Raw genomic sequence first — 24,564 nt, 5'->3', positions numbered from 1 at the left:
ACAAAACATGGTGACATATCCCTTTCATTATTTGACTGTCTTCATCCTGATGATGGATCATAGAGTGTGATCCAAAACATTGATGCAAAAATCTTACACACAATCGAATCCATAAATGCACTCTTGATAATTAAGAAGATTATATTTGGGTGATAGGTGCTTGGTTAGATTACTAATTTTTATATCAGGTTCCTATGCTACTCCAGGATATCAACAAGTGATTAGAGTGGCTAGGATGGTTCCCAATATCTTTTTATTTGTTTTCTATCTATGAATTGTTCCAATGAAGTTCTAGGGCAAATACTAATGGTGTCTACATGGGAAGCTCACTAAGGTATGAGATCTTATGAAAAAATGTGCAATCATGTATCACTATGGCTTATTGACTACAACATGTACCTTGACCATATGTATATGAACCATAATGGAGGGGAACCTTCCTTGTTTGTGATGTTTGTTTACAGGTTGAGCACTCAACCTTGGTTTTTGATACCCAACTAAGATTAGTACTACCATGCTTGATGAGGAAATTAATCATTATAAGTAGCCCATGGGTCACCTATTTTCATCTCATCTATATATATTGCATTCCATTGGATATTTCCCATACATTTATTCATTCATACATTATAAATATTTTGTTTGCATGCATACACAAGGAATAGAGTTTCTATGAGACAACTAAGTGTAAAGGACCATCCTTAAAAATCATGATGGAGTACTATGATACACATCACCTTACATCTACATCTAGCATCTTCACTTTTAGGAACAATAACCATTTCATTAGGTGCATGAATTAATTTATATTTAGATCCAGTCATAATACATAGCCATTACTAATTTAGGATCATTTGCATTGGTGCATTTAATTTCATAATTCATTTATCATGTAGGATACTTGGCATTAAAGATAGATGCATAGCGTTTCACATTATCATTAGGACCATTCACATTAGGGATATTCATTTTCATTTATCTTATTAAAAATTCATCATTCATTATCTTCTAGTGTCATATTTTATTGCATATTCCATGGCATTTTTGGTTCATTCATGTTGCAAAGCGTTAGTAAGTGCATTCCACACATTTAAGATTGATAAGTGTGTGAGCTTGAATTTCATCCTTACAATATTACCTGTAATAAGTTAGTTTCACAAAATACAATGGAAATGCATACAGGAAATCCAAAATCCACCAATGAAACTGCATGACATAAATATTAAAATAAAACACTATTTTACCTTCATGGCTTATGTCTTTTTGTGTCCTAACTCCACTGTTCCTGGTTGCAGATGGTGTGCTCTCAGACAATGCACTGTTGGCCTCCAAGATGGCATATGAAGAATGGACTGATAACTTGTAGTTAACTGATAGTATGATATGCAAAGCTATGTGATTATGCTAAAATGATAATGCTATATGATTATATTGCTAAAATGATATTTGCTATTTGCTTCAAAAACTCACAGATGCATATGATTAATTGAAAAACTATTTTGAAGACTAACTTCCTCTCAACTAAAGCTCTTGATTTTATAGACTTTGAGAGGATTAGATGATGTGGCTTAGATCAACGGTCATGATCAGATCTATAGATTTGAATGGCTATGAGCAAAGGTGAAGGTTGAGAGAAAGGGGGAAGGAGAAGAAAAGTGTCACTCATCTCACCTTGACTGGGTTGCTGACTGAGGGAATCTAGGGATGGTTGGAGGAAATTTAGGCATGGTAGGACAAGTGGACTCAAGTCCTTCCCAAGATGTAGGGGGTGTTGGAGAGAATATAGGAAATTGTTATGAAATGTGTGTACGTACACAATTTCATTAATTTTGGAAGTTGAGGATAAATCATGAATTAATATTTAGGAAATATTAATTTCCTTAGCCACATGTTTGATGAGTGGGAAAAGGGAAGATTAAGTGGAGATGGAGGGTGAGTTGGATAAAGGGATTAAATAATTTAGGAAATCATTTAATATTTGAGACTATAGGATAGGAGAATAACCATTAAATATTAGATATTTAATTGATTGGAGAAGATAATTAAATATTAGATATTTAGTTAACTTGAGGAATAGGATAATTAAATATTAGATATTTAATTAATTAGAAGAATAGGATAAATGGATTAATTAATTAAATATTAATTAATATAAAGACACGAAATGAATTAAATGAATTAATCTTTTCAAATTAACTATTTAATAGATGAATAATTATTAAATAAATATAAAATATTTATTTAATTTCTCATAGCCAATTTTGGGTGTATACATTTTGCCCCTCTTTGAAATGATGTCAAGACAACATTGTTTCAAAGATTAAATCAAGTCTCGATAGTGCGCTTGATAGAAATTTAAAATCCAGATTGTGTGCCCCGTCAGGAGATTGATCATGAAATTGTCAAAAATTTTAGTTTGAATGATTAATCTTGTGATAATGTGATAAAAAATTTAGTCAATTAAATTCATTTGTAAAAAACAAATTAAATTGCCCCATTGGAAATTAATTACTTTTCAAATAGTAAATATAAAATTAACCAAGGCTAATTTGAACTTCATTGTTATCCTTGTCAGTTTTTGGAGAGAATATTTCTTGCTGAGGTGGTGAAATGGTGATTCCCGTGGAGAACCATCGATTTGAGCATGTGCGACAATATCAGCGACCGGTCGAGTATGGTTATCTGGTATGTTTCCTATCCCGAGCTTTGTTTTCAAGTTTTCATTCAAAATTTCATGTTTTAGGCGCGTTTTTGAATTTTTGAATTTTTTTGAATTTTTGCGATTTTAGATTAGCGCATTTGCAATTTCCTTTAGTGCATATGTCATTTTGTTTAGCGCAAATTCTTGATTTAGCACTTTTGCTTTGTATGTTAGCGCAAATGCATAGATTGTTAGCGCTTTTGTGTGTTTTAGCACTTTTGTTTGATTTGTTAGCGCAAATGCATAGATTGTTAGTGCTTTTGCATAGAATAGCGCATATGCATTGTTGTTTAGCGCATATGCTTGATAAGATAGCGCTTTTGCTTAGAATAGTGCATATGTATCATTGTTTAGCGCATATGCTAAAAAAGATAACGCTTTTGTTCAAAGTTGGTATTTTTGATAAGTGCGAAGTTTTAAAATCACTTTTGATGATTAGATTTTACATGTGTAATATGCATTATTGATTAAATAGAGTCTTGATTGAGTGACTGCATGATTGATAGATAGCTTTGATTGTACGATCAAGTAGCTTTGAGTAGCTTGGTTGATAAAGTAGCTCTGATTAGCTTGAGTGATAAATTGGATGATTGAGTAGCTTTGATTAGCTTGATTGATAGATTTGATGATTGAGTAGCTTTGTTTAGCTTGATTGATAGATAGATTTGATTAGCTTGATTGAGTAGCTCTAAGAAACTGATTTAGTTTATGATGCAAAAGCTTAGTAGAGTTTTGAGTAAACTCAGTGATTGATAGTAAACCATGATTGATAGGTTTAAAATGATTTGATAGCTTAAGTTGCTTCAATTTGATTTGATAAATTTGATAATTGATGATTGATTCAGTTTGATTTGATTGATAGATAGATAATGATGATTGATTGAGTTCTCTTTTTAAAAAATAGGAGAAACGTGATTTTCTCCAGTGTTGGGAGAAATTACCGGCCAAATGTTATTTAGTTGCAGAGTTATCGCAGGCTGAGATTAGACACATAGATGCTTGTGGTTTACGTCATTTATTGTTTATGTTAGAGATTACGCATAACAGAGGTTTGTTGACTGCATTAGCCGAGAGATGGCATAGTGAGCATAACACTTTCCACCTACCGACGGGTGAGATTAGTGTTACCCTAGAGGATGTCTACAAGATTCTGCATATCCCGGTGACTGGGGAGCTAGTGTAGTATGATTATCAGGATCGCGTTGGGATCGAGGCTTGCAGATTCATTTTTGCTGATGAGAGCATCTATAGAGGAGAGATCCGATGGGTAGACATGGTGATGTACTATGAGACTCTTCATGTTATTCTTGTTGGTTTGATTGGGGGATTTATATGTTTTGATAGGTGATCTCGAGGTTTATCGGTTGGATGGGGTGAGGTTCTACTGAGTATGATGCAACATTGTACACAATATGCTTGGGGTGTTTGTATGCTAGCACATTTATATCATGATCTTCACCAGGTTGTGAATGATGAGAGTGCTAGTTTGTCTATAGGATGCACGTTATTGCAGATGTGGTGCTGGGAGCACATTGCTATTACTTGGCCTATCCATCACAGAGTTCGTTGAGAGAGGCAGCCATATGTTTATTTTTATGCAGGTGTTCTTACTCAGCCCAAGCTGGGTAAGATGGAGTATTGGTGTTGGGTTCTTGATTCTTTGGATAGCATCACTTGGAGACCATATGTTGATTGTGAGCCATGGATGGATGATGCACAGACATTACCATTTATCATGCAGAGATATCTCATTGGTCATACACCCTTCATTGTTGAGCGACAGTTGATCGGTCGGATTTTGAGACAGTTTGGTATCATTCAGCCTATGCCTACAGGTGTGATGATTTATGCTTGGCGATACAGAGATAGGCGAGATTGGGGACCATCTTTGTCATTTGAGATTTCTCGTGGAGAGTTTGTTGCTACTCCAAGAGTGGCATATGATATGATATGAGATTACACATTCTAGATCCTGGGGTTACTGTAGAGTATGCTCAGTATTTATTAGCTCATCCATTTCCTTGGATTACAGATCTGGCAGATCCTCCTCCTAGCTCAGGAGATGATGATGATGATTCAGATGATCCTGTTAGCAGGAGACAAAGATGTATACGAGAGCTTAGAGATGCGCATGAGGCTGGGAGAGGTGGAGATGATGGTGGGGATGGAGGTGGTGGTGGTGGTGGGCCTGGACAGAGAGGACGATGATTGAGAGTCCACGAAGGATTAAGAGACCATGTCCTATGGGTGGGAGAGATATTGGATGGATTGGGAGGGATACTGGTAGGGTAGGGATGAGATCACCTAGAGGATTACTAGTGATAGGGGGTAGGGTGACTGGATTGGATGGCGGTTGCGGGAGAGGTATTGATTTTGGACTGATTCAGCTAGATCCTAGGGTTATTGCAGCTCATGGTGGTGATGATGAGGATCCTGAGGATCATGTTCCCCTGATTAGATGATGGGTTCAGAGAGTTACTCGAACTGAGATTCCAGCAGTTGGACAGGTTGGTGGGGAGGGGATTGGGGTTCATGCACCACAACAGGTTACACTAGTGCAGGATATGCCAGATGTGGTTATACTAGAGCATGATGTGCCAGGGCATGATACCATTGACAGTCTGAGAGTATAGATTGATCAAATTTGAGCATAGATACAGACTCTTATGACTGAGAGAGACAATGCTGTTAGGAGATAGCAGGATACTCAAGGTCTTCTAGATCATATTCAACAGGTTGGATCGGGTACTCTCTCAGCGGACACTGCTAGAGAATTATTTCTAGCTGGGAAGGAGACTTCCTACTGGCGATGATGATATGAGGAGGCAATTGGAGAGAGCCAGAGAGCAGGTAGTTATCAGACCACCATGTTGATGGATACTAGCAGTGGTGGGGTCATGGAACCTCCTCAGAGGAGTGGTGAGCATGGTAGATAGGCATTTGGAGGATCTTCTCGCCCACAGCCATAGAGACGGACAGAGTTGGGTGGTAGTGGTATAGGACAGCCGTGACTTGATTTGGAGCATTTGTATTGTTTATTGGATATCATTGTATACTTGAACTTTTATTGTTTTATGATGATCTATATGCAGAAATGGATTCTATATGATGATGCTTTTATTTATGCATGTTATTCTATTTGATGGTGTTCTATATGCTTATATGCTTTGATTTTATGGATGCAAATGAGTAGATGAATAATGATATGATAGTAATAACTTACATGATGCAAATGATAAATGTTTTTGATTTTTATGATTTTACTTATCCTGGATGCAAATGAAAAATGATTACTTAACTTAAATGATACAAATGATCTATATGAAAATGCAAATGAAATGATTGCTTGATGCTTACGATGATGTATATACAAATGAAATGTTTTTTGGATTTTTATGCATGCAACTAAATGATAAATGGAATGATAATGCAAATAATAATGACACACTATATGGTTAATTAAATGCACTTAATTGAATGCAATTAATGCAATGATTTACATGGATTTACACATGAATGATTGATTTGTTTTTTATTTATATGTTATTCTTATAATGATTATGAATCCATGTGAAAAAGATGCAACTAAATGATCTTTAATGGAATGATAATGTAGATAATGATGATACACTACATGGTTAATGAAATGCACTTAATTGAATGCAATTAATGCAATGATAAAATGCAACTAAAATGAAATGAATAATAATAAAAAATGAATGCACCTACAATGATTAAATGCAAATTGTTTTTGTTTGTCCAAGTATACTCAATCTTTATTTATAACCGTTGATCTGTTAATGAAATGATATGCTTATAATGCAATTGATCATGAATGCTTATAATGCAGATGAATAATGAGCTAATGAAATAATCTAACTAAAAATTGTACTGCCATTCTTCATATGCTATCGGGTAATAGTGCTTGATTTCATCATTGAGCTTTAAAATGTTGTAAGAAAATACAAGCAACTTGACATAAAGATTCAAGATGACCTGAGAATTCCTTACATGGATTTTGATATAGAAAATTAATACAAGCAACTTGATATAATGAATCAAGCTGACCTAAGTATTGCTTGCAGAACAAACAAGGATTATCCCCTTTCATGCATGACTTGGAACGTCCTCCTTGATCTTTTGTCGATCATATCCTGAGACAAGTTCATACCGTAGTAAGAGATAAACCACAGACAACAATCAAAGAAAATAATCATGCCCCATCATAGCTCCTCTAGTCATGGACATCCTTAAGTTGCATAGAGTACATGATTAGCAATAAAATCAAAATATAAACACTGAATCTTGTATGTCATTCACATGTTCTTACGGCCATTAACTAATATAATCATCTTGATGAATGATCTTTGATAAAATTTTGTTCTGATTAATTAAAAAATAGGTTTTTAGGACCCGAAACCTTTACAACATAGATAGAGAAAAAGCACTAAGAAGAATAGTGCTTTAAAGTCCGCATACAAAAAGACTGGCCAAAAGACCAACAGACAAAAAGAATAGCTTAAAAACAAAAAATAGCAAAGAAACAGAGAAGGCACTACACAATAATTTTCTTTAGCAAATCCTCTGCCTTAATCACCAGCTCGTCGTAGGTGGCCCCAACAACTTTCAGGTCTTCCAGATCCTTGTTCAGTTTCTTTTCCTTCCTCTTGCCTCTAGTGCGGGTTCTGGGACCTTGAGCTTCCTCTGTTCCTTCAACTTCCAGGTCTATGTCTTGGATTTCCTTTTCTTCATCCAGTTTGCTAATGAGGGTGTGGGTGTTGTTAGCTGAGATCTTCAAGATACTTAGACTCTATTCAGCAATGTTCTTCAGACACTCCTCAATTTTACCAATTTTGGTAACGGTATCCGAGATGGTTTTATTGCTAGTGTCACCAAGGCTCTTCCTTTCTAGCAAATCCTTCTCAATCTTCTCAAACCTGGGGTTAAAAGCATCTCTGATGTCTTCAACTTTGGCAATGGTTTTTTTCAGGTCCTCAATATAGTCAACCATAGTGTTCCCTTCCCCAGTATTAATGGTTTCCAGGATCAAGACTCTGTTGCAGAGTTTTTTGTTTTCATCCTCAGCTTTCTTGTAGCCATTAATGAGCCACTCCATAGTTTCCATGAAACCATGCAAACCCTCAGGAGGAGGACCATATGGGGGGGCAGCTTTTCCAGGGGTAACCTGTTCCTCTTTAGGGATGTGGAGGGTAGAAATTGTATCAGCTACCCTAAGAGTCTCTTCCATGGTCTCCTTTTCCAGACTCCAATCAGCTTCCAGGGCCTTAGCTTGCTTGTCAACTGCTGGGTCCTTATAGGTCTCCTCTTTCTTCTTGTGATTTTTCCTGGTCTGGGTATGGTCTTTTGTTTTCTTCTTTGACAACCCTTTAGGGTTCTCCTTTTCAGAGTCATCTGAGTACTCCTCTTCCGAAGAGATGTTGATCAGGGGTCTGCTTTTTGGCTTTTTGCCCTTAGAGGAAGAGGGTCTTGTTTTACTTTATTTCCTCTTCTTCCCACTTGCATACTCTGAGACATCAGTGCTATCCTCTATGTCATTTGAAGAGTCACTATCAGATTCCTCCTCCTCAGAAAAGGCAGAATCAAACATCTCTTCCTTAGAGTCCACGGAGGGCTGCATCTGAGCTATTTGGTTGGCTTTTAAATGGTCATAAATTAGGACCATTAGGCCTTGGTGCATAGTAGAATCACCCAAAGGATTCTCCTTATAGGCCTTGAGGGATGTATTCATCAAGTAAAGTAGGAAATAAGGGAAATTAACCTTATCATTGTGCCTAAAGTGGTTTAACAGAACAAAGTGATAACCATAAACTTTCGTAAACCTAACATCTAGAGTGATATAACACATTAAAACAAAGAGGATTTCTCTCCAGGGTTTGGCAAAAGCTCTGGGCAGGTAGTAGGTTTTGCTCAACTTTACCAGTCATTTATTCTCTTTCTCTATTTTCAGGTACCTTTCAATAGCTTCTGTGCTAACCTTCCTATCTCTGTAGAAGTTGCAACCTTCCCTTGTGAGGCCCGTAGCTTGAGAAATTAAGTCTTCATCGATTTCAACCATTTGATTGCCCATTTTTAACATGCCCTTCTTCCAGTTCTTGTAGAAAAGACTGGTAGCCATACCATCTCGACCATGGAGTCTCTCCATGAAGTTTGAGAGACCACCCTGCTGCAGTATACCCCAAACCTCTTCCTTCTATTTCCATTCTTTACAACTACTTGGTTCATATCTCCTCCTGTTTCCACCCATGTTGTCGCTGCCCAAGGTCAAATTTTGAAGCTTGCAGAGCAGATAAACTAGAGAGCTTTTCGGAACTATAATAGTTACCCAGAAAGCATGAGAGTTAATGGCAGTGATGTTAGAATGAGTGATATTCTCATTCTTATAGTAACTCGAAGTACTCACATTAGTACTTTTCATAATTATCTTGTCCATCAAGAATCTTTGGAGTGCTTCTATATCTCTCATTACTAATGATTTGTCTGACGTCTTTGAGGAGTCTGCATTCACCCATCCACGTGGTAATTTCCTCACTTTTAGCCACCGCATTAGCATCCCAGTCAATGGAGCCATTGGCCTCCCGGTAGATGTGGGATATATGGCAATTTTTAAAGGTGCTAATAAGATCAATAGCAGAGGTGATTATGTTGTGAATTGACCATGAAGGTTTTGAAGTCCCCTTAAGACACTTTATAATATTATTTGAATCCCCTCCAATCCATAGATAGGGGAAATTCCACTTTTTAGCTAGGAGAATGCCTTGAAGAGCTGTCATTGCTTCAGCTTTATGGTTGGTTTGGGTTCCAATAGGGATAGCAACCATTTCCTTGCAAATTCCTCTATCATCTCTCAGTATAGCTCCACAACCTGAAGGACCTGGGTTACCTTTGGCAGCACCATCAAAATTAACTTTGAACCAACCTTGAGGAGGGGTTTGTCATTTAGCTTCAAGCCTTCTATTGTGGTTGTTAGGACCGTCAGTAATCTTCATATTCCATACCCTCAAGATGTTTGATTCTAGTGAGTTGTTCGAGTAACAAGGACCCTCAATGATCCGTATATTTTCTTGAATCGACCATTGAATTTTCTGGAACACAATGTCCTGATTAAGGGAGACATCTCTGAAGATTCGATTATTTCTTTCTTTCCATAGTCCCCACAAGATGTGAGGAAGAGAGATCTGCCATAAACATCTCAAAAAAGAGTTAGTCCATTTAATATTCCAGGAGGAGAACAGGTCACTGATGTTATTCGGAAACACCCAAGCCATACTAAAACTCTTGAGAAAACTTTCCCAAACAGAGGCTAAGAAGGAACAGTGCAGAGCAAGGTGGTCCACAGACTCTTCCTCTTGAAGGCACAATACACATCTATTAGGGAGGGAAAAGCCTCTTCCTTTGAGGTTGTCAAGGGTCAGAATCTTATTTTGGAGGCTGGTCCAGAAGAAAAGATTGATTTTGGGGATGAGACCCTTAATCCAGGCTTTAGACCAGTAAGGGTTGATTGAGAGGGGGGGGGAAAGGACACAATACATAGAGGAAACAGATGAAGTACCTTTAGGATCATGTTTCCAAATCAGGGAGTCTTCTTCTTTATTCAACCATACCGCACACAGATGGATCTTGAGCTTAGAAAGGCTAGGGTGGATGCTTTCAATGTTTAGCCATTCATTACCAACCCAGTACTCAGCAACTAAGGATCCAAAAGTTCTAATACAAGAGGGACCATAGGGGGCCCATTCATTGATATCATTCAAGGGTTTATCAAAAAGCCAAGGATCCTCCTAGAATTTAACTTTCCTACCATTTCCTAGTTTCCAGATCACTCCTTTGTCTATATCTTCTTTACATTTAGAGGCATGATTCCATATGTGGGATCCATTAATACCAAGGCCCGAATGGATAAAAGAGGAGAGAGAGGAGGATAGAAGAGAGTACTTACTTCACCAAATTTTATACCATTTAGAGTCTGAATGAAACATTCTCCAGACTTGTTTGGACAAGAGAGCTTCATTTAGGGTATGAATCCTTCTAAGGCCTAGCCCACCTTTTCTTTTCGGCCTACAGACCTGGTCCCAAGCCACCAAAGACATTCTTTTCTTATCCTCAACCCCAGACCATAGGAATCTTCTTTGAGTTTTCTCGATTGCATCAGCATACTTAACTGGAATTCTGAAAAGACTTAGAGCATAAATCAGAATACTTTAAAGAGTAGCCTTAAGGAGTTGGAGCTTGCCAGCTTGACTAAAGAGGGCTCCTTTCCAACCTGCAAGTTTTTTATGAAATTTGTCACAAGAGAACTCTAGAAGGGATCAGGAGGTGCAATGCCCATGGGGAGACCAAGGTAGGTAGCAGGAAGATCAACAATCCTACACTCCAGGATTCTGCTGATCCTTTGTTGTCTTTCTTAGGAGTATTAATGAAAAAAACTTCACTTTTAGCCCAATTGATAAGCTGACTAGAAGCAGAGGCAAATTTACATAGGATGCTCTTCAAGACTTTAGCTTCTGAAATACTCGATTCCCCCATAATAATAGTATCATCAACAAACTGCTGGTGGGAATAGATAAGGTCAGTAGAAGATGGTTGGAGGCCCTTAAAGGAGCCTTGCAACACCATTTTTTCATAGTCCTTCCAAAGCATTTTTCCCTAATGATGAAAAGGATGGGGGAGATAGGATCCCCTTGCCTTAGACCTCTAGAAGCTTGGAAAAAAGTTGAGGGAGAACCATTGACAAGAATAGTGAAAGTAGCAGAGGTGGTAAGCTAAGAGAGGAGGTTGACAACTCTGGAGGAAAAACCAAAAGAAGTGAGGACTTTCTGAAGTAAAGACCAGTCAACCTTGTCATAGGTTTTGGATAGATCAAGCTTTAGGATGAAACCCTATTTCTTTTCTCTAACAAGAGAATGAATGTTCTCATGGACCGTAATAATGGAGTCAAGAATTTGTCTTCCAAGAAAAAAACCATTTTGCTCATGTTTAATTAAGGCAGGAAGGACAGATAAGATTCTAGAGGTAAGAACCTTGGAAATTATCTTGTAAAAAGAATTGCAGAGGCTAATAGGTCTAAATTTGTCCAAAGAATCAACACCTTGAGTTTTGGGTATGAGAGCAATAAAAGTGACATTGATTTCTTTCAAGAGTTTTCTAGCCCCAAAAACTTCCTTAACTCCATTGGATACATCTTTTCCAACAATCTCCCAAAATTATTGGAAAAAGAACATTGGGAAGCCATCTGGGCTAGGCGCTTTGTTACCATCAAAGGAGAAAACAACATTTTTGATTTCCAAGTTAGAGGGAATGGAAGAGAGAAAGGCATTCTTTTGATCATCAATGAGACAAGGAATGTTCTAAAGAAAGGAGGATTGGGCTTCAGTATCTAGGCTATGATCCCTCTTGAGGAGGTCTGAGAAATACCTTTTAGCTTCATTCCTTATTTCATCCTCCTTGACCAACTCCTCATTATCCACCACTAGCTTGTTAACCTTATTAACTGCTTTATGCTTAATCATCAACATATGGAAGAATCTTGTGTTCCTATCTCCTTCCTTAAGCCAAATGAATCTCGATCTCTACTTCCAAAACGTTTCCTCTTTGGCAATGATATCATGGTATTTTTTGAGAGTCTCATTTTCATCAGCAATAGACACAGTACTGAAACCATCCTTTTGGATTTGATCCTGTATTTTTTTAAGGTCTTCCTAAACTTTTCTCTTAGCCTCAAAAATATTCGCAAAGCTGGTTTTGTTCCAGAGTCTTATGTTGTCCTTCACACTTTTGAGCTTTTTGAGAACTTTAAACATAGTCATTCCCTCAACTTGAATGCTCCACCATTTCTTAATATTTCTTTTGATTTTGGGGTGGAGGGTCCACATTTTTTCAAATCTAAAGGGAAAGCTTCTCCTTCTATTGATTGAGTCAGCAATGAAGGTGATAGGGAAATGATCAGATCCAACCTGAATGTGTGCCATCAAAGAATAAAAGTAATGACTATACCAGTCATCAGAGATGAGGGTTCTATCAAGACGCACTTGTATAAGATCATTGCTAGTTCTTCTGTTAGTCCAAGTGTAAGTGCATCCCTATATTTCCAAGTCATTGAGAGCCTAAGAATTAATAAAATCCATGACTGCCATCCTACTTTCCAGTTGAGGAGGACTTCCTCCAAAATTTTCCTCCTCTCTCAAAGGACTATTGAAGTCTCCCATAACCACCTAACTAATATTTTTGAAGCTGTCGCTAGCCTGTGTAATTTTTTTCCAAAAAGAGTTTCTAGCCTTCAAAGTATTTGGAGCATAAATATTAGTGAGAACCCATGAAGTACCATCTTTTAAATGCTCAAATTTGATACAAGAGAAATTATTGTCCTGAATAATAAAATGACCTTTAACAGTATTGAGGTTCCAGATGGTAGCAATACCTCCTGAAGCACCTTCGGAGCTGCCACCACTAACATTACCATTTTTAAAGAACTTCAAAGATTCAACTTTTTCTCTACTCATTTTGGTTTCTTGAATTAGAAAAATATCAGGATTACTATCTCTTATCATATTTCTAATGATATCATGTTTATGGGGATTATTGAGTCCCCTAATATTCCAGGAGATAATCTTCATAACTACTTACCAATTCCCAACTCCTTAAGAGTCTTTTGGGTTCCATCTGCGATGTTCTTGCTGGCCTCCTTATCTCTGACTTTATGGTTATAGGGTCGCCTTGGGGAAGAGGAGATGTACCCCACATCAACTTGAGCTATTCTACTAGATTTCCTTAGAAGGGAAGTCACGAGAGTAGATCCTTTCTTAGTCTTGTATTTTGGTTGCTTCCGTTCAGCTTCTATCACAGGAGCCTCTTTCGGGTTACTGAGGATTTTGGAGATTTCTTCTTCATTACCCCAGTTAGGAGTTCTGGAATCAGTTGAAACATTGTTCACTATTTTTGAACTCTATTCTAAGTCTGATAGGTTCATACCCAAAATTGCACGTTTTTGGGCTTCTTGAATTTCAAAACTTGGTGAGGCTAGTGAAGAATCAGCCCTTTCTTCTTCGGGGTTAGGGATCTCCCCTTCCTCATGTTGGGAATCTTTTACTTCTAGTTCCTTGCCTTCATAAGTGTCAACAACCACTTTAGCTAACTCATTTGAAGATTCAGTCTGATCTTTCATTTCCTCTTTTTGGGTAGTACCCAGGTGGCTGGCTTTGGTTGATTCGTTTCTCACTGCTTCCTGGGTTGAGGGGCTAGAGATAGAATTTGATGTCACTTCCTTCTTTTCCCCCAAAGGATTAAAGTGATTGGATTTATCTTCCTTACTCTCTGGGTTTTTAACTTGCCACACCATTTTCTCTGGCAGCTTTTGGTTTTCAATTTGGGGTTTAGGCTACTTAGGTTCTACCATTGGCTTGTTTGGGAAGGATTTTGCCTAGTGACCTACTTTTTTACAGTGGAAATAGGTAAAAGCGATAGATTCATATTCAATGTGTTGTTTCCAAGTTCCCAACTTTGAAACTAGGTCTATCTGTTCCAGCATATTTGCATTAGGTGCTACTCCTACATAGAACCTAGCATGAGTCAGTCTCCTTTTTGAAGTAGTGACTGGGTCTATAGAGAGTAGCTCGCCAAAGGAGCTTGCAATTCTAGAGAAGATACTTTCTACCCAATATTCAAGAGGCAAGCCTAGAATCTTTATCCAGATTGGAACTTGCACCAAGAGAGAATCGTTCATATTCAGGTTCGGATGCAATTTTCGAAGGACCAATGCTGTCTTTCCTACTATCCAGGGGCTTCCGCATAGAATCTTAACCTTATCTTCTTCACATGAAAAAGAAAAAGATAGAAGGCCTTTAGGTAAAGCCGAGACTTCAACATTTCCCTTGAGAACCCATTTTCGTTTGACAAAAGCCCTAACAACTTTAATATTAGGACGCGAACCCATAAATTTCCCTACCAAGGAGTTTGACATACTGTTTATATTATGGTCCAGAACCTGATCAGGGATAGAGATAGCGAACTTACCACCAAAAGGGTCAAAGATATTCTTGACAGGAGGTAGGGAAGATTTACCAGTTGGTCTAGTTCCAAATAGGGAAGACCATTTCTTTTTTTCCTTTCCACTATCAACGGAGTCATCACGTGGAATGGGCCCCCCGTTGGACCCTTTCCCCAAAAGCCCAGATGAACCCGTTGTCTCCTCTGGCAGAATACCATCAGACTTTAAGTCAACAATAGCCTTTGGGATGTCCGGAGGCTTATCCTTATTGGCTATGGGACCAACTGCATTGATCTGGCCGCTCCCACCATTGGAACCAGAGTTCCCGCCTTACAGAGAATTTGAAATTTGAGTTAGCCCATTGCCGCCACCTTCTCCTGCTCCCATTGCATGATTCCGTTGTTGATGAAATGCCTTGATTTTTGTTGCTTTGTTGACCGTTATCTGTTTTCAAAACCTTAGGTGTTTTTGGTTTTTTTTTTCTAAGTTTTCTAAATGTTTTGGATTTTTCAAAGATTCAAAAAATCACCTTAGCAATAGGAATTAGGATTTTGCCCCCAGCGGAAACAAAAATTATTATGGATATATGAAATGATCAATATCCAAACCATGGCAGGATACAAATGCAGATTGATTGATTCTGATAAGATCTAAGACAGTGACTACGACAAGAAGTGAAAACTTTAGTGGCTAATATTCGCCAATTGGCTATTTTTTGAAATTTGGGAATCAAATTTGGCTAATAATTTTAACTTTTAAGGTGACCCAAATCACCACATTTTTACAAATTTTTATTTTAATGTTAATTAAATCGTCAGAGAATTTATTTTATTAATTTTTTTAACTTAAAGATTCGCCACAATATTTGATACATGATTGGATCAGATTCGCCAACATTTTATAATTTATTGTAGAAATCCAAATTAATTCACCAATAATATATCATAACTATTAGTTACTTTAGGGTTATATCAACAATATTTTGTTTCCACCATTGATTTAAAATATAATCTAATGATCTTCATTGTATTGCATGAGGTAAAATGTACCTACAAGTTGTAATGCTCGTGGGGTTTGAAATTGCTTTTGAATTGTTGACTTCAATGAAAACCAATGGTCTAAAAGCAATTTTTGGCCCCATGAGTATTACAAATTGTTTGTAAATTTTATCTCACAAAATAGAAAGAGGGCTATTAGATTATTTTAAGTTAATCCAGTAGAAACCAAATAAAGTATAGTCTAACCCTTAATCTCATTAATGATTTCAACCTTCATGCCTTTACTTTTTTATAAAATATTATTTTTAAATGAAAGGAAATGGAATAGTAATTAATGCATACAATGATTATTTTCCAAGATTCGCCAATATTTTCTACCAAAAAAAATTGATATAAACAAATTCGGCAATAAATTTTTTTTTTTTTATAAAAAGGAAATATTCGCCAATAAACATTATTATTAGTTTTAGAAAAAAAAAAACATTCGCCAAGATTTTATACAATTTTTTGAGGGGGGGTATCTTAAAGTTATCACTGATGACAAGTATGTCAAAGATTAATAACTGTTGGTAAGCTGCATATTTCTTGCTAAATGGTTTAGAGCAAATGTATGCGAAAGATGGAATGGATAAGCTAAGATAGCAGGAAGTGATAAGTGCGAGAGGATGGAGTGGATAGGTGGGCAAAGAGATCTCATGGATGGAGGAACTCACTTTTTAGATAGTGCCTGTTTACCAGGTTTTCACCATCTAAATTTATTGCATTTTTGTTGTATTTATATATACTTTTTATTGAGTTTTTCTGGACTTTATATGCTTTTTATTGATTTATTTTTTTTCAGGACTTTACATCTCAAGCATAGAATTTCTTGAGATGGATAGAGTTGATAGGTTCATCAAACCAATCACCTTCAGGGGTAGATAACTTGTATGCTCCTGATCCATATGTTGCTATTATGACAAAAGGTCCTAGCCAATTTGGTTCAAATTTTCCCTTCTTTTCTCGGTCTTGCTGATTTCTCAGATTCTCGCTTAGAACTATGTCTCCAATCTGGAAAGTGTGCGGCTTGACTCTATGGTTATAGCTTCTTGCCATTCTTTGTTGGTATACTTTCAAATGGTCTGTTGCATTTTGGCGACGTTCTTGAATCAATTCTATTTCTTGGAGTTGAGAGACTCTTTGTTCTTCTTCTGGTATAAGACCATGCAAGGATACTCGTAGAGAAGGTATCTCTACTTCTATAGGTAATATAGCTTCTGATCCATAGACCAAACAATATGGAGTTGCCCTTGTTGGAGTGCAAACACTAGTTCGGTATGCCTAAAGAGCAGGATTTAGCTGAATGTGCCAGTCTTTTCCAGCTTCATTGATTGTTTTCTTCAAGATTTTCAAGATAGTTTTGTTTGATGCCTCAGCTTGACCATTACCTTGTGGATAATATGGAGTAGAGAATCTATGTTGGATATGAAACTGTTCACATAGCTCTTTCACATCTTGATTTTTGAACGGTCTTCCATTATCAGTTATAATGGTCATAGGAACTCCATAGCAATGGATTATATAATTCAAGATGAATGAGGATATTTGTTTTCCTATCACTTTTGTTAAAGGCATTGCTTCAATCCATTTAGTAAAATATTCAGTAGCAACTAGAATAAATTTATGGCCGTTAGAGGATGAGGGATTGATCTTTCCTACCAAATCTAGGCCCCACTGTGAAAATGGCCATGATCCTATCATAGGATATAACTCTTTGTGCTAGTGCATGAATTAGATTTCCATGAATTTGACATTGTTTACACTTTCTAGCATAGGTGAATGAGTCTCTTTCCATAGTAGGCCAAAAGTAACCCATACGAATAAGTTTCTTAGCCAATGTTAAACCACTTGAGTGTGTACCACAAATACCCACATGAATGTCATTAAGAACTCTCTCAGATTCATCTTTTTCAAGACATCTCAACAATGTACCATCTAGACCACGACTATATAGGATATCAGCAATAATCGTATAGCGAGAGGATTGACAGATAAAGTTTCTTCATTGATTATGAGATAATTCCAAAGGAAGGATATGATCTTTTAAATATTGGTAGGTTTGACCGTATAAGGATTGACTGGTTCCTGATATATGGCAAATTCGATAGGTATGCTGGGATTGAATGGTAGGGGTTAAGATATCTTCCACAAGAAATTCGCAACATTGTTGATTCTCGTTATTTTGCAAGAGAGATGCTATTGTAGCCATTGCATCTGCTGCTTTATTCTCATTTCTGGGAATCTGGGTGAATGTGATTTCTTTAAAATGTCCTTTAAATTCCTCCACTAGCTGTTTGTATGGCATAAGCTTATCATCCTTTGTTTGATATTCATCATTTATTTGATTAATGACAAGTTGTGAATCACCATAGACATGTAGTTCTTTGACATTCCATTCAATGGTCATTTTGAGCCCTATAGCCAATGCTTCATACTCTGCAGTATTATTGGTGCATGGAAATCGCAATCTATATGATTTCAGAATTGTATGTCCTTGAGGTGTGATAAAAAACATTCCTGCACCTGATCCATATTGAGTATAAGAACCATCAAAGTACAATTCCCAAAAGTTTGTACTTACTGTCAAGATATCTGCATCAGGAAATTCGATGTGCAAAGGCATGTCATTTTGTAGAGGTGCATCAGCTAATTGATTAGCAATGACTTGTCCCTTGATGGCTTTCCGGTCAACATATTCTATGTCGAATTAACTTAGTATCATAACCCATTTGGCTAGTCTCCCCATTAATGTTGACTTGCTCAATAAATATTTGAGAGGATCTATCTTTGCTATTAGTTTTACAAAATGAATCAACATATAATGTCGTAGCTTCTGAGTTGCAAATACAACTGCTAGACATATCTTTTCAATTGATGAATAATTTAACTCATATCCAACAAGTGTTCTGCTGATATAATAAACTGCTCTTTCTTTTCCTTCATCATCATGCTGAGCTAGGAGAGTGCCTAATGATACACTTGTTGCTGAGACATAAAGTAACAAGGGTTTCCCTTTGGTTTGTGATATTAGTACTAGAGGACTCATAAGATATTCTTTTATTTGCAAGAAAGATTCTTCACATGTTAGATCCCATTTGAATGGAACATTTTTATGTAGAAGATGGGTAAAGGGAAGACATCTATTGGCCAATTGGGACACAAATCTTCTGATTGATTGCAACCTTCCTTGTAAAGATCGCAATTGACTTATGTTCTTAGGTGATTCCATCTCCTTGATAGCTTTAACTTTTCCAGGATCAACTTCAATGCCACGAGCTGATATAATGTACCCAAGCAGCTTTCCAGAGGTTACCCCGAATGTACATTTCTTTGGATTTAATCTCAATTGATATCTTTCCAGCTTGTCAAAAATCTTGCTTAAAATGTTCAAATGTTCTTTTCTTGTGTGAGATTTTGCAAGTATGTCATCGACATAATCTTCCATAAATGTATGCATCATGTCATGAAAAATTATCATCATAGCCCTTTGATAAGTCGCTCTTGCATTCTTAAGCCCAAATGGCATAACATTCCAGTAGTATGTTCCCCATGCACAGGTGAAAGCTATCTTTTCTTGATCTTCAGGTGCGATTCTTATTTGATTATATCCTGAGAAGCCATCCATTAATGAAAACATCTCATGTCCCGCCAATAAGTCCACTATGATATCAATGTTTGGTAACGGGAAATCATCTTTTGGACATGCTTTATTTAGATCTCTGAAATATATACAAACCCTTATGCTTTTATCTAGTTTTGATACTGGTACAATACTTGAAACCCATTTTGGATAAGCCACTAGTCTTATGAAACCCACTTCTAATAGTTTCTTGAGCTCAATTTTTACAAGGAGAGCAATATGTGGGTGCATCTTTCTTAGCTTTTGTTTAACAAGTTTTGCTTTTAAATCCACATTAAGATGATGCATGATAAGATCTGGGTTAAGTCTTGGCATATCTGCATAAGACCAAGCAAAATTTATTTGCCTTTGTTTAAAGAATTCCATGTATTCTTTCCTCTCTCTTTTTGATAATGAGGCAGCAAAATGAAGTATTTTAGGATCCATAGATGTATCAATGTTTACTGCTTCTATTGGTTCTATCAGGATAGCAGATCTCTCTTGAAAATATGCAGGAAAAATGTCAAACTTTCCATCTTCTGGCACCTCAAGGAGGTTTTCACCATCAGATACACCCTTTATTTTCTCTTTTGATTGATCTAATGTTGCCATGAAATGGTTTTCAACAATAGGTCTCTTTCCTTGTTTTATTTCGTTTTTGCAACTGGAAAGTTTGGAATTCTCCTGTCTATGAGAAACATCACTTGATTCTATAGTGGAAGATATCTTAGGTGGTATGGGTTCAATAGCATTAAGGTATACAACTAAGTCATGATCATTGGAAAAGACATTTAGTTTAGGGTTATCTAAATTATCCCAATCAATTAGTTCAAGATGAAGAAGGGGTAAATCATAATCACTGTCATCATTAGGTGTTTCAATGTTCATGACATAATGATCATAATTTATCATAGAATAGGTATTGTCATAGATTGAATGTTTTTGAGAATTGTCTTTCTAAAGATTTTCTGAATTAGTCTTAACAAGATTAATATTAGCATTTTGTAATTCATACTCAAGTGGTTCTTCAATTGACATTTGTCCCTTAAATGAATGGATTATATCAACACACATGTCTTTGGTATTGCAAATTTCTTCCTGATTGACTCCATTTGCAGTTTGGAGTTGATAGACTTGTGTACATGTTAAAGAGGATTCTTTTAACAGATTTTGTCTCCTTTCAAACTCAGCTTCTTCTGGACTAATAGTTAATCCAACTTGACAATCTCTTGTTTCTTCTATGGTTCTTGCATATCTGATTCTTGTTTGCACTTCTTGTGGCATTGTATCACTGTTTTTGTCATTCTCTTTTCTTTTTGCATACGCCTCTTTTCTCTGAATTCTGAGTTTCTCTTGTCTCATTTCTAATTTTATCTTTTGTTTTGTAATAGACAAGTCTTCTTTTGTAATAGCTGCTTGATCTTCATTGTGTTCTTTACTTGATGTATTAGATAAGGCATCTGGTCCCCATTCATACTCATTGGAATCTATTTCTGAATTCTGATCTAAGATTACTCCACTATACCATACTGGAATGTCGTATGGTGCAAAAAGTTCTCTGATTTCTATCATTTCTATTTTTACTACTTCTGGAATATCTTGTTCAGATTTTTCTTTTGTTTGTATTTCTAGGACTTGCTGACAAGATTTTTCATTCCGTGGGATGATAATCTCCTCTTCTTTCTTTTCATGTTCTTCTTGGTCTTTTTGTTTACTGGTTATTGTTTTGGCCGCTTGATGTAGCTTTTCTTGCCAATTGTCTCCTTTAGAAACTGATTTCTTTCTCCATTTTTGTTGTTGAGTATTGTGTTGCTTTTGATTAGACTTCATATATCCTAACTCATATTTATCTTCTATGGATTGTGAATGCGGACAAATAGGTTTTGAAATACCTTGATGTAGCTTTCCAATTGGTCCTTTTCCTTCATATCCCATCTTTTGCATAATTTCATATCCTTTGCCATATTGTTTTATGGGAATATTGACTTCTTTTGCTGTTTCTATAGTTTTTTCTTCATCCTTGTATAACCAATCAAGAATACTTTTGTCTTCATTTTCTTCTTTAAGAGTTCCAGCACTAACAAATGTCCCTTTAAACATATGTTTTGATTTTTCTAATGATTTTGATTGAATATCTGTAGCTTTTCCATATGACTTAGGGGAAAGTGGAAAATTATTCAAAGAATACTTTCCCATTCCTTCATCATTTAACTTGATCTTTTCTTCAAAACTTTCCCATAACTTTCTTGAATTTCCTTGGTAGGATATACTAATTCTCTATTATGTGGAACTGTGGTATCTTGTGTTGGCTTCAAATTATTGCAATATTGACTGGAATCTACAATTATAGTGATTTCTTTTCCTTCATGAGGAAATTTTACACATTGATGGTATGTAGAAGGAACTGCTTGCATCTTGTGAATCCATGGTCTTCCTAAAAGAATGTTGTAGGAGAGATTCAAATCTAAAACTTGACACAATGTATCCTTTTCCATAGGTCCTATCCTTATTGGTAGCACAACAGTTCCTTTAGAAGAACGTTCTGCTTCATCATAAGCCTTGATGGTTATTTTCTTTTTCGGGTCCACTGCTTTCTCTGAATATCCCAAAGCTTTTATCAAACTTAATGCACAAATATTTAAGCCCGCTCCTCCATCTATGAGTACACATTTGACACGAGTTTTATTAATGGAGACTTCAACATGTAAAGGAGCATTGTGAGGATGTTGTAAGGATGCATCATCATTTTCAGAAAATGATAATCAATGAGGAGCTATAAGATGTCCTACCATGTTTTGGAACTGATCTACATCCAAATCTTTTGAAACCGTTGTTTCCACTAAAGCTTTCTCCAAAATTTATTTATGCATAGGTGAAACTTTGAGAAGTTCTAGAATTGATAGTTGAGCGGGTATTCATTGTAATTGCTCTACTAAATTGTATTGTTGTGATGTAGACGTTGGGTGTTTTGCTATACCTGGAAAGGTTACCTTTTCTTTGCTTCTTGTGATAACGTTGATTGGTTCTGAAGATGGATTTTTGTTAACAATAATCACATTTACTACATCATCATATGTATAAGCGTAATTCACTTTGGTTTTCCCTTTGTCATTTTCTAATCAGGATGATTCACCTTTATCATAGTTCGGAAGTGGAGTTTTAAAAGCTAAGTGCGATTCGTTTGTCTTATGGCTATCCACTGTGATGGTTCCATTATCAATTAGATCTTGGATAATGTGTTTCAATCTTTGACAATCATTTGTTAGGTGTCCTTTATTCCGATGGTAATTGCAAAAATGATTGTCATTCCACCAATTTGGCTTGACTGGTGGTTCATAAATTCTTGCTTCTGGTAAAACAATCAATTTGTTAGCAAGCAAAGTTTTTAGAGCTGATTCTAAAGATTCTCCAATGTTTGTGAATTTTCTCCAAGGATTAGAGAAAAAGGAATTGGCTTTATTATTTTCTAGATTGTTGTTGCTTGGGATTTGACTTGATAGATTGAAAATTGGTTGTTGTTGTTTCGCAGTATTGTTATCATCATTTCCTTCATTGTTGACATTCCTATTCTTTGACCAGAACTTGGGTTTGTCATTGTTGTTGTTGTTGTTGTTGTTGTTGTTGTATGAATTATTGTAAATTTTTAGTTCTTCTTTCTTTACCATTGCGTTCTCTATTTTCAGACCATTTTCAATCATTTTGGCAAAAGAAGGAGGACATTACATCCTTAGTCAATAACTCATCTCACTGATAAGATTATCAACATGAATATGTCCATTTTTTCTTGATCAGGTACATCCCAGGGATACCTATTAAACATGTGTTTCCATCATTGTAAAAAGATCATGAAGGATTCACCATTCTTTTGTTTAACATTGCAAAGATCTAGCATTGTTATTTAATTCCTTATATTGTAGGAATATTGTGAAATAAATCTATTTACAAGTTCTTCAAAGGATTTGATCCTGGATGGTAATCTTGAAAACCACTCCATTGATTGTCCATTTAAACTCCTAGGAAAAATATGCATAAGGTAAGTTTCATCGTGAGCAAATTCCATGCTCATGGTACAAAATTCCCTAATGTGATCTTGAGGATCAAATTTTCCATCATATTTGTCATATTTAGGGATCTCGCAATGTTGCGGAAATGGTATCATATTTAACTTTTTATCAAAGGGATATGGGCATATGTCTTCTAATGAATACTTTTTGGAACTTGTCCCATTTTGCATGTCTTGTATTTGTTGAGTAAGGTTTGATAAGGGATTATCTACAGAGTCTCTCCATGTTTCTTCATGAGTCTTTTTGTCACTACGCTCTTTTCTTTTATCCTCCCTTTCTTTCCTTGTTTCTCCATTACTTTCTTTGTTCACATCTTCATTATTTTGCTCATCTATGTTTTGGGTGTTACTTGTCTCCGCATCTTGTTTCAAGCTTTCCATGTTAAAGTCTTGTGGTAATTTAGCCCTGGATTTTGCCAACATCAAGAGATATTTTTCTTTTTGTTTTGCCAACAATTTTTCCATTAGCCTATCAAATTTGAAATCTTGCTCAAGATCTCTAATGGTGCTATTGAGTACTTCTTTGTCAACAACAGTAAATCCAAAAGTGTGGAATATAGGAGTATCTTCTTCCTCCATTTGTTGTTGTTTTCTAAGTTGTTCGTGTTGGGCTCTAGTCCAAACTGGCATGTGTTTATTTCAAAGTTGTCAAAATTTCCCAAGGACAAGGTCAATAGGTGATTATTGGTTTAGGAAGGTATGCTTTATTGATCTTACCACTATTGTTTGTTCGTTGGGATAAAGTGTCTCTTTGTTGAAAAGCACATCTTTGTAGAGTTTCACTATCAAATTCTGTACCGCAGCCATGTAAGTAGTGATGAAAACAGTGTAGGAATGTCCTATGTTTTAGTAAGATCTTGCGATTGATATACAAGAATCTTATTCTCTTCTGAGTAGCTTTGTAACTGGGTTTTCTTTTCTTAAGGTGATATTTAAAATTCATATAAGCATTTGACAGTTTACAAGTTTGATTCCAATGTTGGTGCAATTTTGGTTTTGATGTAACGTAAGTTCAAAATAGGAAAGATATATCCAAGATCAGGAACCTAGTATAGATTGATCAAGCTTCGTGATAGAGGACTTGATTATCCTGGTGAGAGACTTGACAAGGATGTTGATTTTTGCACTTAAGATGTTTGAATC

The sequence above is a fragment of the Cryptomeria japonica genome, chromosome 3 (assembly GCF_030272615.1).
Source record: "Cryptomeria japonica chromosome 3, Sugi_1.0, whole genome shotgun sequence".
Classification (NCBI taxonomy): domain Eukaryota; kingdom Viridiplantae; phylum Streptophyta; class Pinopsida; order Cupressales; family Cupressaceae; genus Cryptomeria; species Cryptomeria japonica.
The sequence above is the reverse complement of the archived record's forward strand: the minus strand, read 5'-3'. Positions refer to the sequence as shown.